A 13298-nucleotide genomic window follows, 5' to 3' on the forward strand; every position below is an offset into this window, starting at 1 on the left:
GCTGAGGGTGAGATGATCTAGGCCACACAGGTATTCGCAGTGGCGTAACTACAGTCTGATGGGTCCCAATGCAGAGTTTGAGCTTGGGCCCCCCCATCCTGGGCCACTTCCTGGTAGATATGTCCACATCATGGCCCCATCTTAGTATATAACCCCATCATGGCTATATCCTGGTATATATGGTCCCATCCTGGTATATATGTCAACTATCGTGACCCCATCATGGTATATATCTCCATCATGGACCCATCCTGGTGTATGACCCCCATCATGCCTATATCCTGGTATATTTGGTCCCATCTTGGTACATGTCTCCATCCTGGTGTATGACCCCAATCGTGGATATATTCTGGTATATATAAACCCACCCTGGTATATGTCCCCATTATGGCTCCATCCTGGTGTATGGCCCCGATCATGGATATAGCCTGGCATATATGGCCCCACCCTGGTATAGATGTCCCCATGATTGCCCATCCTGGTCTATATATGACCCCATTATGGCTCATCTTGGTATATTTGGAACCTTCCTGGTGTATAGCCCCGCATCCTGGTATATAGCCCCTTATCCTGGTATTTAACCTCCATTGTGGTATATAGCCACCTATCCTGGTATACAGCCCCCATCATGCTATATAGCCCACTCATCCTGGTATATAGCCCCCCACCGCGCTGCACGCAGTAAAAAAATAAATGATTGTACTATGTGTTCACCTTCATAATGAGGCATGTGGAATTTTGTATAGATAAATAGAATGGCTGTACAGATAGATGTACAGAGACAAATAGGATGGATGGATAGACCGCATACACAGACAGACCGCATACACAGACAGACCGCATACACAGACAGACCGCATACACAGACAGACCGCATACACAGACAGACCGCATACACAATCAGTATACACAGACAGATAGTATACACAGACAGATATAGTATACAGAGACAGACAGACAGCTACATATTGCACACTATACAGGACAAACATATTTTATACATAACACATACAGACAGCACATAACACATGATTCACATTATACTCACCTCCTTCTTGGCCTCCTGTAGTTCAGAGGGTTTTTAGAAGCAGCTTCTCCGGCTGCAGCAGTGCAGTTGCCCCTCCCCCCTCTCTCTGTGGTGAAGACAGGAGTAGACAGGACACAGAGGAGGGGAGGGCGCTCTGTGCTGGAGCCTGTGCCCTCGTGCCCTGCAGGAGCAGCAAATGAAAGTGAACTGCTGCTCCCTGCGGCGCCCCATCTGCTGTCTGCTGGAAGGGGATCTGTGCGACTGGTGGCCATGGTACTCACCTGCTATGCGCTCCCCTAGCGTCCTCCTGCGATGCTGGGAACTGACCAGCGTGTAAGCGGTGCAGCGCATGACGTCAGTGTTATGCACGGCCACTTACGGCAGCATCAGCTATCAGCATATTCTCTGCTCCCCATGACCAGGATCGTGTTCGTGGTGAGCAATATTCATGGCCTTAATCGGCGTCCGGCACATCGTAGTACAGGGACCCAATGGATCTCTGTGCGGCGATGTATTTCAGCTGGATGTGTAGGCTCCGACACACATCTATCTGAATCAGGGTCTGGGGCTGGCGGGACCCCTGCACCCCTGGGCCCGGTCGCAGTAGCGACCTCTGCGACCGCGGTATTTATGCCCCTGGGTATTCGACCAACTAATATCTAAAATATATGGCCCAGTTTATGCACAGCTACATCTTGGGCACCGCTTCTTATCTTTTCCTTTATTTCTTCAGAAATTACAGCAGTTTATCAGAGCAGACAACCTTTTGTGTTTCCATAGAAACAGTTCAGTAAAATGTTAGCAGTCTATTGTTCCTAATATCTGTGACAATAAATGATTTAGCATAATCTGAAAATAATCCCATCATTACTTTCACATGCATACGACATATTGTCGTCACGTGATATACCTAAACTACATTAACATGGATTTATTTTATTTTTTTGCTTAAAGGGAGCCTGATCTATGCTGCCCATAGTTCGGGCACATGTATCAGCCATGGGCTGTACGGTCACAGCCAGGTATGTTTAACTCTGAAACTTTACGGCATTTCAGAGAAAAACATATATTTAATATCTGGTGGGGATGGAGCCGCGTGGGTGAGTAATTGTGCAGTGGGGTCCCCAGCGGCCTTTCCCCACCCACTGACAGTGACTGACATGTCTCTGCTTAGACGTGTGTATAGGAAGATGCTTGTCAGTCACTGTCAGTGGGCAGAGAGAAGCCGCCGGGGACCCCACTGTATGACTAGTCACCCACGCGGCTCTATCCCCACCTGCTATTAAAAGTATGTTTTCTCTATTAGGCCTCAGAGTTTCAGCGTTAAACATACCTGGTGCAATATGCACCCAGAATAACGAGCATTTCTGGGTGCATGATAGTGATTCCTGCTTAACTGTCACTGAATATGTAGCGCCCCTGAGTACATCAGGGTGCTACATGGAACTGCATCCTTTTTCCCCAGGGTGCAGGACCTACCCCATATGGTTCCAGGTTGCCAGAAACCGGTGTAACCTCCATCAGCACCACAAACCCCAACCAACACCTCACATCTTGACCTGTCAGACACACCAGTGGGTTGGTCTAGCTGGAACAGGGCCACCCACCTACGGGTCAGGCAGGCTGGTAGGAGGGACTAAGAGAGACAAGTGTCAGCTCTCAAAGTGAGAGGAGCTGGAATGTTAGCTCCCGGGAGCTAAAAAGACAGAAGTTAGGTCGCAGACAGTGGTCCTGGACCAGAGGAGTCGGTGACCGGGTTCAGGGACTAACAGGACTGACCGGTACCGAGCACGACGGGGTACAGGACCCTAGGTCAGGAGCTGATTCAGGGACCTGGATGTGCTCCAGGCAGCGGCAGCTGTGCAGAGACTTGTTTAAGAACAGTGTGTGCCTCATTTTATTTCTGCCTATAGAGTGCATCAACCACCACAGTGAGTACGCCTGCCCCTGCACCCTGCCTCCTGTATCTCCTCATCACCCGAGCTCCGGGACCTTCCCTACCTGCGGAGGGACTGTCACCTTGCTGCTCCCCACCATCTGCCCTGGTCCTCATTGCAGCAGCGGCGGTACTCTCATTACCGCACCCCGCAGGTGCGTCACGAACACTTTCCCTGTAAATAATCCCCTTTTCCAGTTTGAGTGTCCGCTGAGCCCGGGTTCAGACCCCTCGAGCCACGACCACCCCAGATCCGAGCACTCCGGTTGTCATCGGGGCGGCATACCTCAAATCTTCTGGTGTCACAAACAGGATAAGGACTGGGCCCGCTAACCTGGGTGACGTGCGCTTTCCAGAACTGTGTAAATTTGAACTGTGGCTGTTTATTTGCTTTTCCGCCATTTTGCCCGCCATTTTTGGCACCTAAAAACAACAACTGCGCCATTATCCCTGCAAAAGGGCGCAAAACAAAGCCCCGCCTTTTGGGAGTAACAGGATGTGAGGGCGGCAGCTGGCGCAGGGACACCAGGACTCTGCACAAAAGTTCCTGGAACCTGAAGCAGCAGGATGTCAGCGCTGAAAGACTGGTCACCGGAGCTGTTCCCGGGATGGCTGCCTGGATTGAGGAAGAGACGGAGCGGCTCTGTAGGTGGATGTGGATACAATTTTTGTTTCTACTCGATGACTGGAGGATCGAGATGAGGGGAGTGGCCGCGGCGTTGCGGGCCCGTGAGTCGGAAGTCCTGCGTGTGGAGCGGGTAAGCAGAATCCCAGTTCCGGTTGATCCGGCTTACCCGGCCGCGGAACCTGATCTGCCCCCGGCCACCGTGTCAGCTGCGTCACCACCTCCAGCCTCGGCCGAAGCCATGGCTGAGCCGCTGCCTCCAACACTGACAGCGGAGCCTACTGCCCCAGCGGAAGAAAACCCGACTGCCACGCCTCCGGTCCTACCACAGACCAGACCAGACCACATGGCCTCCAGTCCCGTCCTTGGCCAGACCTGACCAGGCTGCATCACCGGGCCCGTACCTCGGTACGGAGCACCCGGCTGCCACCATCCCGGCTGCGGTACAGCCGGCTTCTCCCATTGTAGCTGCAGGGGGGGAACCAGCAGGCGTGCCGGTTCCACTGCAGCGCAGCCCTCCAGTAGTCGCTGGGGCCGCGGGGCTCCAAGTGCATCTGGGTCTCCTAGAAGAAGGAGCGGGAGACCGTGCCCCGTACTGGGACAGACCTCAGCAGCAGCTGCTTGCGGAGATGTCGGCCAGGGAGCAGCACTAAGCGGAGATCACCAACCGTACCCTCCGCGAAAAAGAGCACCTAAGAAAGGCCACCTACCGGGTCAGAGGGCCACGGTACCGGGGCTTTGTGGAATGTTTTGACCCCATCAAGGGTTGGGGGATTATTTCCGAGCCGGGCCTTGCTGTGGGGGTGTTCATATCCAGGAGGGATAGAAACCTGAAATCAGCTGATATAGTTGTGATATAGTTTCCTACACACGTCACTGTGGAGAGCGGGGCTGGTACGCCTTAGATGTCAACAAGTATGCAATGGTGGAAGAGAAGATTGTACCAGCCTCTGCAGCAGCCCCAGCTTCCCCAGAAAAGTAGAGTGGTAGCTGAACTCGGCTATCTTGTACTAATGTAAATATGTTGAATATGTCTGCATAATATGTTGATACGTTTAAATAATCTGAGAATTTTTGCAAAGTTGCATGGACCTGGCTTTACTTCTCTAATTTTAATGATGGACCATGATTGCAGGACTGGCCGCAATCACAAACTGTCTTACAAATAGTTGCACCAATTGTGCCTTTGGAATATCACACCACCCTTCTGGACTACTTACCACCATCTTCGGGAGAGGAAGGTTGGAGGAAAGGTCTGGGACAGAGATTGCCCAGACCTGGCCACTAAAAGGACCGGTGATCAACCTCCTTATAAGGTTTTGGGGAACCAGGACCTTTTTTTGGGTGGTGAGTTGAGGGATGTGGGATGCCATAACGTTTAAGTAAAGTGCCTCCCCTGCGTGGGAAGCATGTTCTAGCATGTTACCTTTTGCTTTCCGATTACAATAAAACAATAAAACTCTGAGTGCACTGTAGCTCTCCGACGAGCTATGTTTAACCAAGGGGGAATGTAGCGCCCCTGAGTACATCAGAGTGCTACAGGGAACTGCATCCTTTTTTTCCAGGGTGCAGGACCTACCCCCCCATGGTTTCAGGTTCCCAGAAACCGGTGTCCCCTCCATCAGCACCACAAACCCCAACCAACACCTCACATCTTGACCTGTCAGACACACCAGTGGGTTGGTCTAGCTGGAACAGGGCCACCCATCTAGGGGTCAGGCAGACTGGTGGGAGGGACTAAGAGAGACAAGTGTCAGATCTCAAAGTGAGAGGAGCTGGAGTGTTAGCTCCCGAGAGCTAAAAAGACAGAAGTTGGGTCACAGACAGTGGCCCGGGACCAGAGGAGTCGGTGACCGGGTTCAGGGACTAACAGGACCGACCGGTACCGAGCACTACGGGGTACAGGACCTTAGGTCAGGAGCTGATTCAACATCCTGACAATTAACCTGCAGAGGAAGGGGACCTTAAGGGACCTTCCTAGAGCTCAGAGACTGAGGGCATCAGCACAGCGCGGGGGACAGGGTTTTCTAAACAAAGCAACCCACTGAGGTCCCAAGTGCCAGCCCGTAGAAGCAAGACTTCACCCAAGACTGAAGAATTGGCCCTTACAGCTTCAAGCTATAGGGACCCACACAGACACAAACAGTGCACGGAGGCAGGTTCTGGACTACTAGTGACACCGGGGCGGCACACATACACTAGCGTAAATAAACAGATCTTTAGAAAAAGTATTTCTAAAGATCGTATATTATATGCCAATGAGCGCGAGGACTAGTCCCAAGGGTGTTTGTTCACTTAGTTAGTCGGCCCACATAGTATGGTAGCACGCCACTGTGTGTGTTCTAACATGCCAATGAATGCGCAGCAATGTGGACATACCTCACTCTTCATGGCGGCCAGTGGAGGATGGATGCGCTCTGCATATGATCCGGAGTCCTCAGCAATTCCGATCATGCACACTAAATTGATGCCGGATGTAAACTTCCCATTTTCAGTGATGTACAGTGCGCATGACCGGAAGTTCTGAGGACTCTGGATCATGCGCACTGCGCATCCATCCTCCACCGGCCGCCATAAACAGTGAGGTATATGCACGTCGCTGCACATTCATTAGCATGTTAGTACGCCCACAGGAGCGTGCTACCATGCTATGTGGGCCGACTAGCTAAGGGAACAAACGCCTTCGGGACTAGTCCCCACGCTCATTAGCATAAAATATACGATCTTTAGAAATATTTTTTCTAAAGATCCCTTTATCTATGCTAGTGTATACAGGGACTGCTAGGCAGGGGTTAGTAATATGCTCGTGGTGCTGGGTGCATATTGCACCTGACAGGTTCCCTTTAAATGCTGGGAGTACATTCCGCATGTTATACAACATTAAAGCACCACGCCAACATGCTTTTTTTATTTCAGCGCTGTAGTTTTGCTACTAATCGAAAATTCCTGCACCTAATAGTATACCCACCACTTGCAACCCTCAGCTCTTCCCAGCACCGCTCCAGTTCGGCAGCACCATTTTATGACTGCAACTTATGAGCGGCCGGAAGTTGGAGGTAATGGTCAGAAGCTCTCAATGTAAAGGGTGCTTTACACGCTGCAACATCGCTACCGAAATATCGTCGGGGTCACGTCGTTAGTGACGCACATCTGGCGCCGGTAGCGACATTGCAGCGTGTGACACAAATGAGCGACGATCAACGAGCACAAAAACGTGAAAAATCGTTGCTCGTTGACATGTCGTTCATTTCCTTAATATCGTTGCTGCTGCAGGTACAATGTTGTTTGTTGTTCCTGCGGCAGCACACATCGCTATGTGTGCCATCGCAGGAACGACAAACATCTCCTTACCTGCGTCCACCGGCAATGAGGAAGGAAGGAGGTGGGCGGGATGTTACGTCCCACTCATCTCCGCCCCTCCGCTTGTATTGGACGGCCGCTTAGTGACGTCACTGTGATGCCGAACGCACCTCCCCCTTGAAAGAGGGATTGTTCGGCGGTCACAGCGACGTCGCTGACAAGGTATGTGCGTGTGACGCTGCCGTAGCGATAATGTTCGCTACGGCAGCGACCAAATGTCGCACATATGATGGGGGCGGGTGCTATTGCGCTCGACATTGCTAGCCATCGCTAGCGATGTCACAGCGTGTAAAGTACCCTTAAGTCTAAGAAAGCCAGAATAAGGCTCTCAGAGTTAAAATGAAAAGTAACCTCCAGCTCACTGTAGCAAATGCTGGAGCGTTCCAGCCGGTCACATGCTGCAGGAGACCGACCAGAGAAACGCCAATATCAGAAGAAGGCGGCAGTTGATAAGCATGAGACAAAGAGCAGGAAACTTAAACTTAGTAGCTTCTCTCCAGAGCAGCAAAAAGAAATGCTGAAGTGGTGCGCTAATCCGTTTTACAGGAAAATATATACAAAAAAATTTGCTTCTTTGAATCTGAAAATAAAATAATTGCAGTTACATTTCTTTATGGTTGATTCAAACTATAGAGGGCAGTGTTGCTTGAGGGAGAAATGACAGCTTTTAGCAGAACAGGTATTCTCAACAATTTGTTAAAAAAAAGCAGGCAATGATATCATATTCAATTAAACATTTTTTTCATTAGTTCTCCATGATTTCTGAAAATGTATATTTTTACTTATATCTATGGAGTGTTTGTGCACTTCATTGGTGTCATAGCGTGGGTTGCAAGTGTGCCGCCCCTGCGTCAGCAGCCGGGCTGCTCGGATCCGGATCCGTGGTGGCTCGAGGGGCATCCGAACAGCGGGTCGTGCGGCCACCCCTGTTAAGGGGATATTTACAGAGGACGGTGTATTTTCAGTTCGTGACGCCACCCGTGGTGTGTGGTAAGGTGGAGTTCCACCGCTGCAGCTGGGGAGTACCCAGTGGCGATGGAGTGGGCAGCCAGATGTTTAACCCCTCCATGAGTGGGGGGAATGCCCCGGGACTCGGTGATGGTGACAGGGATGTGCCGATGGGGAGGTAAGGGTTACTTGCGTACTCACTCAGTGCAATGACGCTGACACCGACAACTTAGTAAACCAAAGTTTTGGACACCGCTGCCGCTGAGGGAGCACGTTTGGCTCCTGTTTCTGCTGGTGTTGCCTATTGATCTGTGACCATATTGTTCTCTTCCTAGTTGGCCCCTGTAGATTGAAACTAGTCGGCTCCCGCTCCCCAGTGTGGCTAACTGAGGAAGCTTGCTCTCAGGGTTCATGCTTGGGATTTCCTGGACCGTATGTTTGGAAAGTCCTATCTCCCTCGTTGCAATAGTACCTCGATTTTGGAGTGGGTGGAGAGCGGATCTTGAAGGCTACATTCTCGTTGGGTAAATTGTCAGGTTGCCTGAAGCTACTCCCTGACCTAGGGTCCATGAACCCCGTTGTGCCCTGGTCCCAGCCCAGTGATAGTACAAGGCAGCCGGCTGTCCTCCACGACAATGACGTGACCCTTGTCAAGATCCCCTGCGACCAGGGGTCCAGCTCCTACCAGGCCCAGACCAACGGCTGCTACCTAGTAACTCCAAGGAGCCCAGCTCCTGACCTCCTCTCTCCTTCACTTACAACAGTACACTCTCTATTGGTCCTACTCCTGACCTCCCCTTAACCAACTCCCCAAGTGGGCGACCCTATTCCACTGGTGTGTCTGGTGGGTGTGGTGCAGAGTGTTCCTAGGATTTTGATTAGCTGGTTTTGGCAACACCATTGATTAGGGATCCGTAACCAAGGATGAGGTGGATATTGCAAAGAAGGGCAGATTGCACAATACCCTGTGACAACCTGATAGGCCAGGGCGTCACACAAGCAACCATGGCAAGTGTTTTGTGCCCCATAACCTGTGGACCCTTAGCACTCTTAGTCCTTTTCACCAGCCGAGTGTTTAAAGGGAACCAATCATCAGGATTTTCATATATAACTTAAAACCAGTGCAATACTGGCACCATCAGGCTGATTTTCTACATACCTTTAGTGGTCAGCTCGGATTTAAAGGATTTGAAACCCAAGAAACCAAAGTTTATAAAATCAGCAGCTTCTTGAATGACAGGAGCTGAGGATCAGATAATATCTGGGGGGGGGTGTATTCATAGTTATCCCCGCCCCCTGTTAGAATTAGCATAAGTATTGTACCATCAATCCACTTTTTCCCTTGCAGGACCTGTGTGAGGTCATACCCATGAGACCAGAAGGGGCGGGGCTTCAGCCAACAGATGTCATTACTGATGTCATTAAAGTAAAATGCATTTAATTCTAGTTTGTAATTTTACTCCTCCACTCCTGTGTAACATGATGAGTGTGAGTGGGCCCTGGCCCAAGCCCTCCCTGAGACTCTCTTCCAGATTATAATACATGAAAAGCTCCTCAGCCCACACTACACCCCTTCATAGAAAAACTGCGAGATGACTCTTAATATTATAATTTATAGCCTGTGTACATGAATAATTACTCACAGATTTGTATCGCAATGCAATGTGATATAGCCTAGTGTGGTAAAGAATATTGTACCACTAGAAATCTCTACCAAAATATATATATTGCATGTTGTAGAAATCTTCACCACAGTATATATAGCATATTGTAGATATCTCCATCACAGTATACAGTTGAAACCAGAAGTTTGCATGCACTATCTAAAAAGACACATCTGCAGGTTTTTCCTCACTATCTGACATGAAATCAGAAAAAAAACTTTCCTGTTTTAGGTCAATTAGTAACCAAAATTATTTATATTTGTCAAATACCAAAATAATGAGAGAGAGAGAGAGTGTTTTCAGGTGTTTTTATTACTTTCTGCAAAGTCAAACGTTTACATGTATTTCATTACACTGTGTGTAGAATTATTAGGCAAATGAGTATTTTGATCACATGATACTTTTTATACATGTTGTCCTACTCCAAGCTGTATAGGCTTAAGAGCCAACTATCAATTACAGTCATATGAAAAAGTTTGGGCACCCCTATTAATGTTAACCTTTTTTCTTTATAACAATTTGGGTTTTTGCAACAGCTATTTCAGTTTCATATATCTAACTAGAATGTGGCCCGATTCTAACGCATCGGGTATTCTAGAATTTATTGTGTAGTTAATGTATGATTTTTGTTATATACAGTTGATTTTGTTGTGTGTAGTTGCCAAGTGTTTGTGTAGGGGCTGTAAATGTTCTGGGTGTTGTCTGGGTGGGGATGTGTGTGAGAGCGGTGTTGTTTGTGTGGAGCGCTGTGTGTGTGTTGTGTTGTTTGTGGAGCGCTGTGTGTCTGCAGTGTTGTCTGTGTGTGGTGCTGTGTGTGTTGCGCGGTTTGTGTGGGTGTGGGGTGCGTGTGTGTGTTTTGGGGGGAGGTATGTTTTGTGCAATGTGTGTGTGTTGTGCGGTATGTGCGTATATTTGTGTATGCTGCGGTGTCTGTGTGTTGGGTGTTGTGTGTGTGCGGCGTTGTCTGTGTGGGTGTCTGTGTAGGGCGGTGTGTTGTGCTTTGCGCGTGTGGCAGTGTGTGTGTGTGTGTTTTGGGGGGAGGTGTGCACCCCCATCGTGCTCCATCCCCCATGCTGAGTACCCCCCATCGTGCTCCATCCCCCATGCTGCGCACCCCCCATCGTGCTCCATCCCCCATGCTGCGCACCCCCCATCGTGCTCCATCCCCCATGCTGCGCACCCCCCATCGTTCTCCATCCCCCATGCTGCGCACCCCTCCTTCGTGCTCCATCCCCCATGCTGCGCACCCTCCATCGTGCTCCATCCCCCATGCTGCGCACTCCCCATCGTGCTCCATCCCCCATGCTGCGCACTCCCCATCGTGCTCCATCCCCCATGCTGCGCACTCCCCATCGTGCTCTATCCCCCATGCTGCGCATTCCCCATCGTGCTCCATCCCCCATGCTGCGCACTCCCCATCGTGCTCCATCCCCCATGCTGCGCACTCCCCATCGTGCTCCATCCCCCATGCTGCGCACTCCCCATCGTGCTCCATCCCCCATGCTGCGCACTCCCCATCGTGCTCCATCCCCCATGCTGCGCACTCCCTATCGTGCTCCATCCCCCATGCTGTGCACCCCCCATCGTGCTCCACAGTCACACATCAGACAGTATACACGCACACATCTGATCGCATACACTCACACCCCACTTCTGCCTGTGCCCTCCGGTGGGCGGTCCCAGCAGATGTGCTGCACGCAGTGCTCCTCTGCCTTCTGCCGACACGCACACATCCGATCGCATACACGCACACATCCGATCGCATACACGCACACACACGATCGCATACACGCACACACACATTGACGATATCGCACATACGCGCTCACACTCTTAACATCCGGAGATACCACATGCTTCTGGCCATGTAATCCTCTGGCAGGTCCTGGAAGGTCACTGCACGCACAGTATCGCCGCCGAGAAGCAAGCGATATCACTGGATGTTGTGAGTGTGTGGATGCGGTCTGTGTGTGTGAGGTGTGTGTGAGAGGGAGTGTGATCTGATGTGTGTGTGTGTGTGTCTGTTCTTATGTGTGTGCGTGTGTGTGTGTTCCGCCGCTGCAGGACCTTGATGCGCTCACCTGCTCCCGGTCGGCTTCTGGTGAGTATGATCGGGGGTCTTCTTTCTTCTGTCTTCTCTCTTCTGCACATGTGTACCGGGAGCCGGTGTATGCTGGTAACCATGCTACACAATATTACCCGATGTGTACCATGGTTACCAGCGTACCCTGCCCCCAGCACGCACGGGAGCCCACACCAGCGTACGCCAGCAACCACAGCAATGCGAGGGTATGTGTCGGCTGGGTTGCCGGCGTACGCTGGTGTGGGCTCCCGGGGGTACAGCACTCACCTAGGAGTCGGGGCTCCGTGTCGGTTCCGGGAATGCGTGCCGGGGACGGGGCCAGGGCGAGCGTGCAATGCGTGAGGGGGGCGGGGCGTGGCCGAGTTGCCAATGCGTGCAGGGGGCCGGGGCGAGAGGCCAATCCTTGTGGGGGGCGGAGCCTGGGCGAGCGGCCAATCCGTGGGGGGGGGGGGGCGGAGGCGAGGCGAGCAGTCAATGAGACGCGTGTCGCGGTAACGACATAATTTTGGAGCAAGACAGACAGACAGACAGAATAAGGCAATTATATATATAGATAACTGATGGATTGAGTAATATTTCTGGATTGAAATAAGGTTTATTGTACTAACAGAAAATGTGCAATCCGCATTTAAACAAAATTTGACCGGTGCAAAAGTATGGGCACCTCAACATAAAAGTGACATTAATATTTTGTAGATCCTCCTTTTGCAAAAATAACAGCCTCTAGTCGCTTCCTGTAGGTTTTAATGAGTTCCTGGATCCTGGATGAAGGTATATTTGACCATTCCTGTTTACAAAACAAATCCAGTTAAGTTTGATGGTCGCCGAGCATGGACAGCATGCTTCAAATCATCCCACAGATTTTCAATGATATTCAAGTCTGGGGACTGGGATGGCCATTCCAGAACATTGTAATTGTTCCTCTGCATGAATGCCTGAGTAGATTTGGAGCGATGTTTTGGATCATTGTCTTGCTGAAATATCCATCCCCTGCGTAACTTCAACTTCGTCACTGATTCTTGCACATTATTGCCAAGAATCTGCTGATACTGAGTTGAATCCATGTGACCCTCAACTTTAACAAGATTCCCGGTGCCGGCATTGGCCACACAGCCCCAAAGCATGATGGAACCTCCACCAAATTTTACTGTGGGTAGCAAGTGCTTTTCTTGGAATGCCGTGGTTTTTTGCCTCCATGCATAACGCCTTTTTGTATGACCAAACAACTCAATCTTTGTTTCATCAGTCCACAGGACCTTCTTCCAAAATGTAACTGGCTTGTCCAAATGTGCTTTTGCATACCTCAGGCGACTCTGTTTGTGGCGTGCTTGCAGAAACGGCTTCTTTCGCATCACTCTACCATACAGCTTCTCCTTGTGCAACGTGCGCTGTATTGTTGACCGATGCACATAGACACCATCTGCAGCAAGATGAAGCTGCAGGTCTATGGAGGTGGTCTGTGGATTGTCCTTGACTGTTCTCACCATTCTTCTTCTCTGCTTTTCTGATATTTTTCTTGGCCTGCCACTTCTGAGCTTATCAAGAACTGTACCTGTGTTCTTCCATTTCCTTACTATGTTCCTCACAGTGGAAACTGACAGTTTAAATCTCTGAGACAATTTTTTGTATCCTTCCCCTGAACAACTATGTTGAAT

Source organism: Anomaloglossus baeobatrachus, chromosome 4, assembly GCF_048569485.1.
Source record: "Anomaloglossus baeobatrachus isolate aAnoBae1 chromosome 4, aAnoBae1.hap1, whole genome shotgun sequence".
Lineage (NCBI taxonomy): Eukaryota > Metazoa > Chordata > Amphibia > Anura > Aromobatidae > Anomaloglossus > Anomaloglossus baeobatrachus.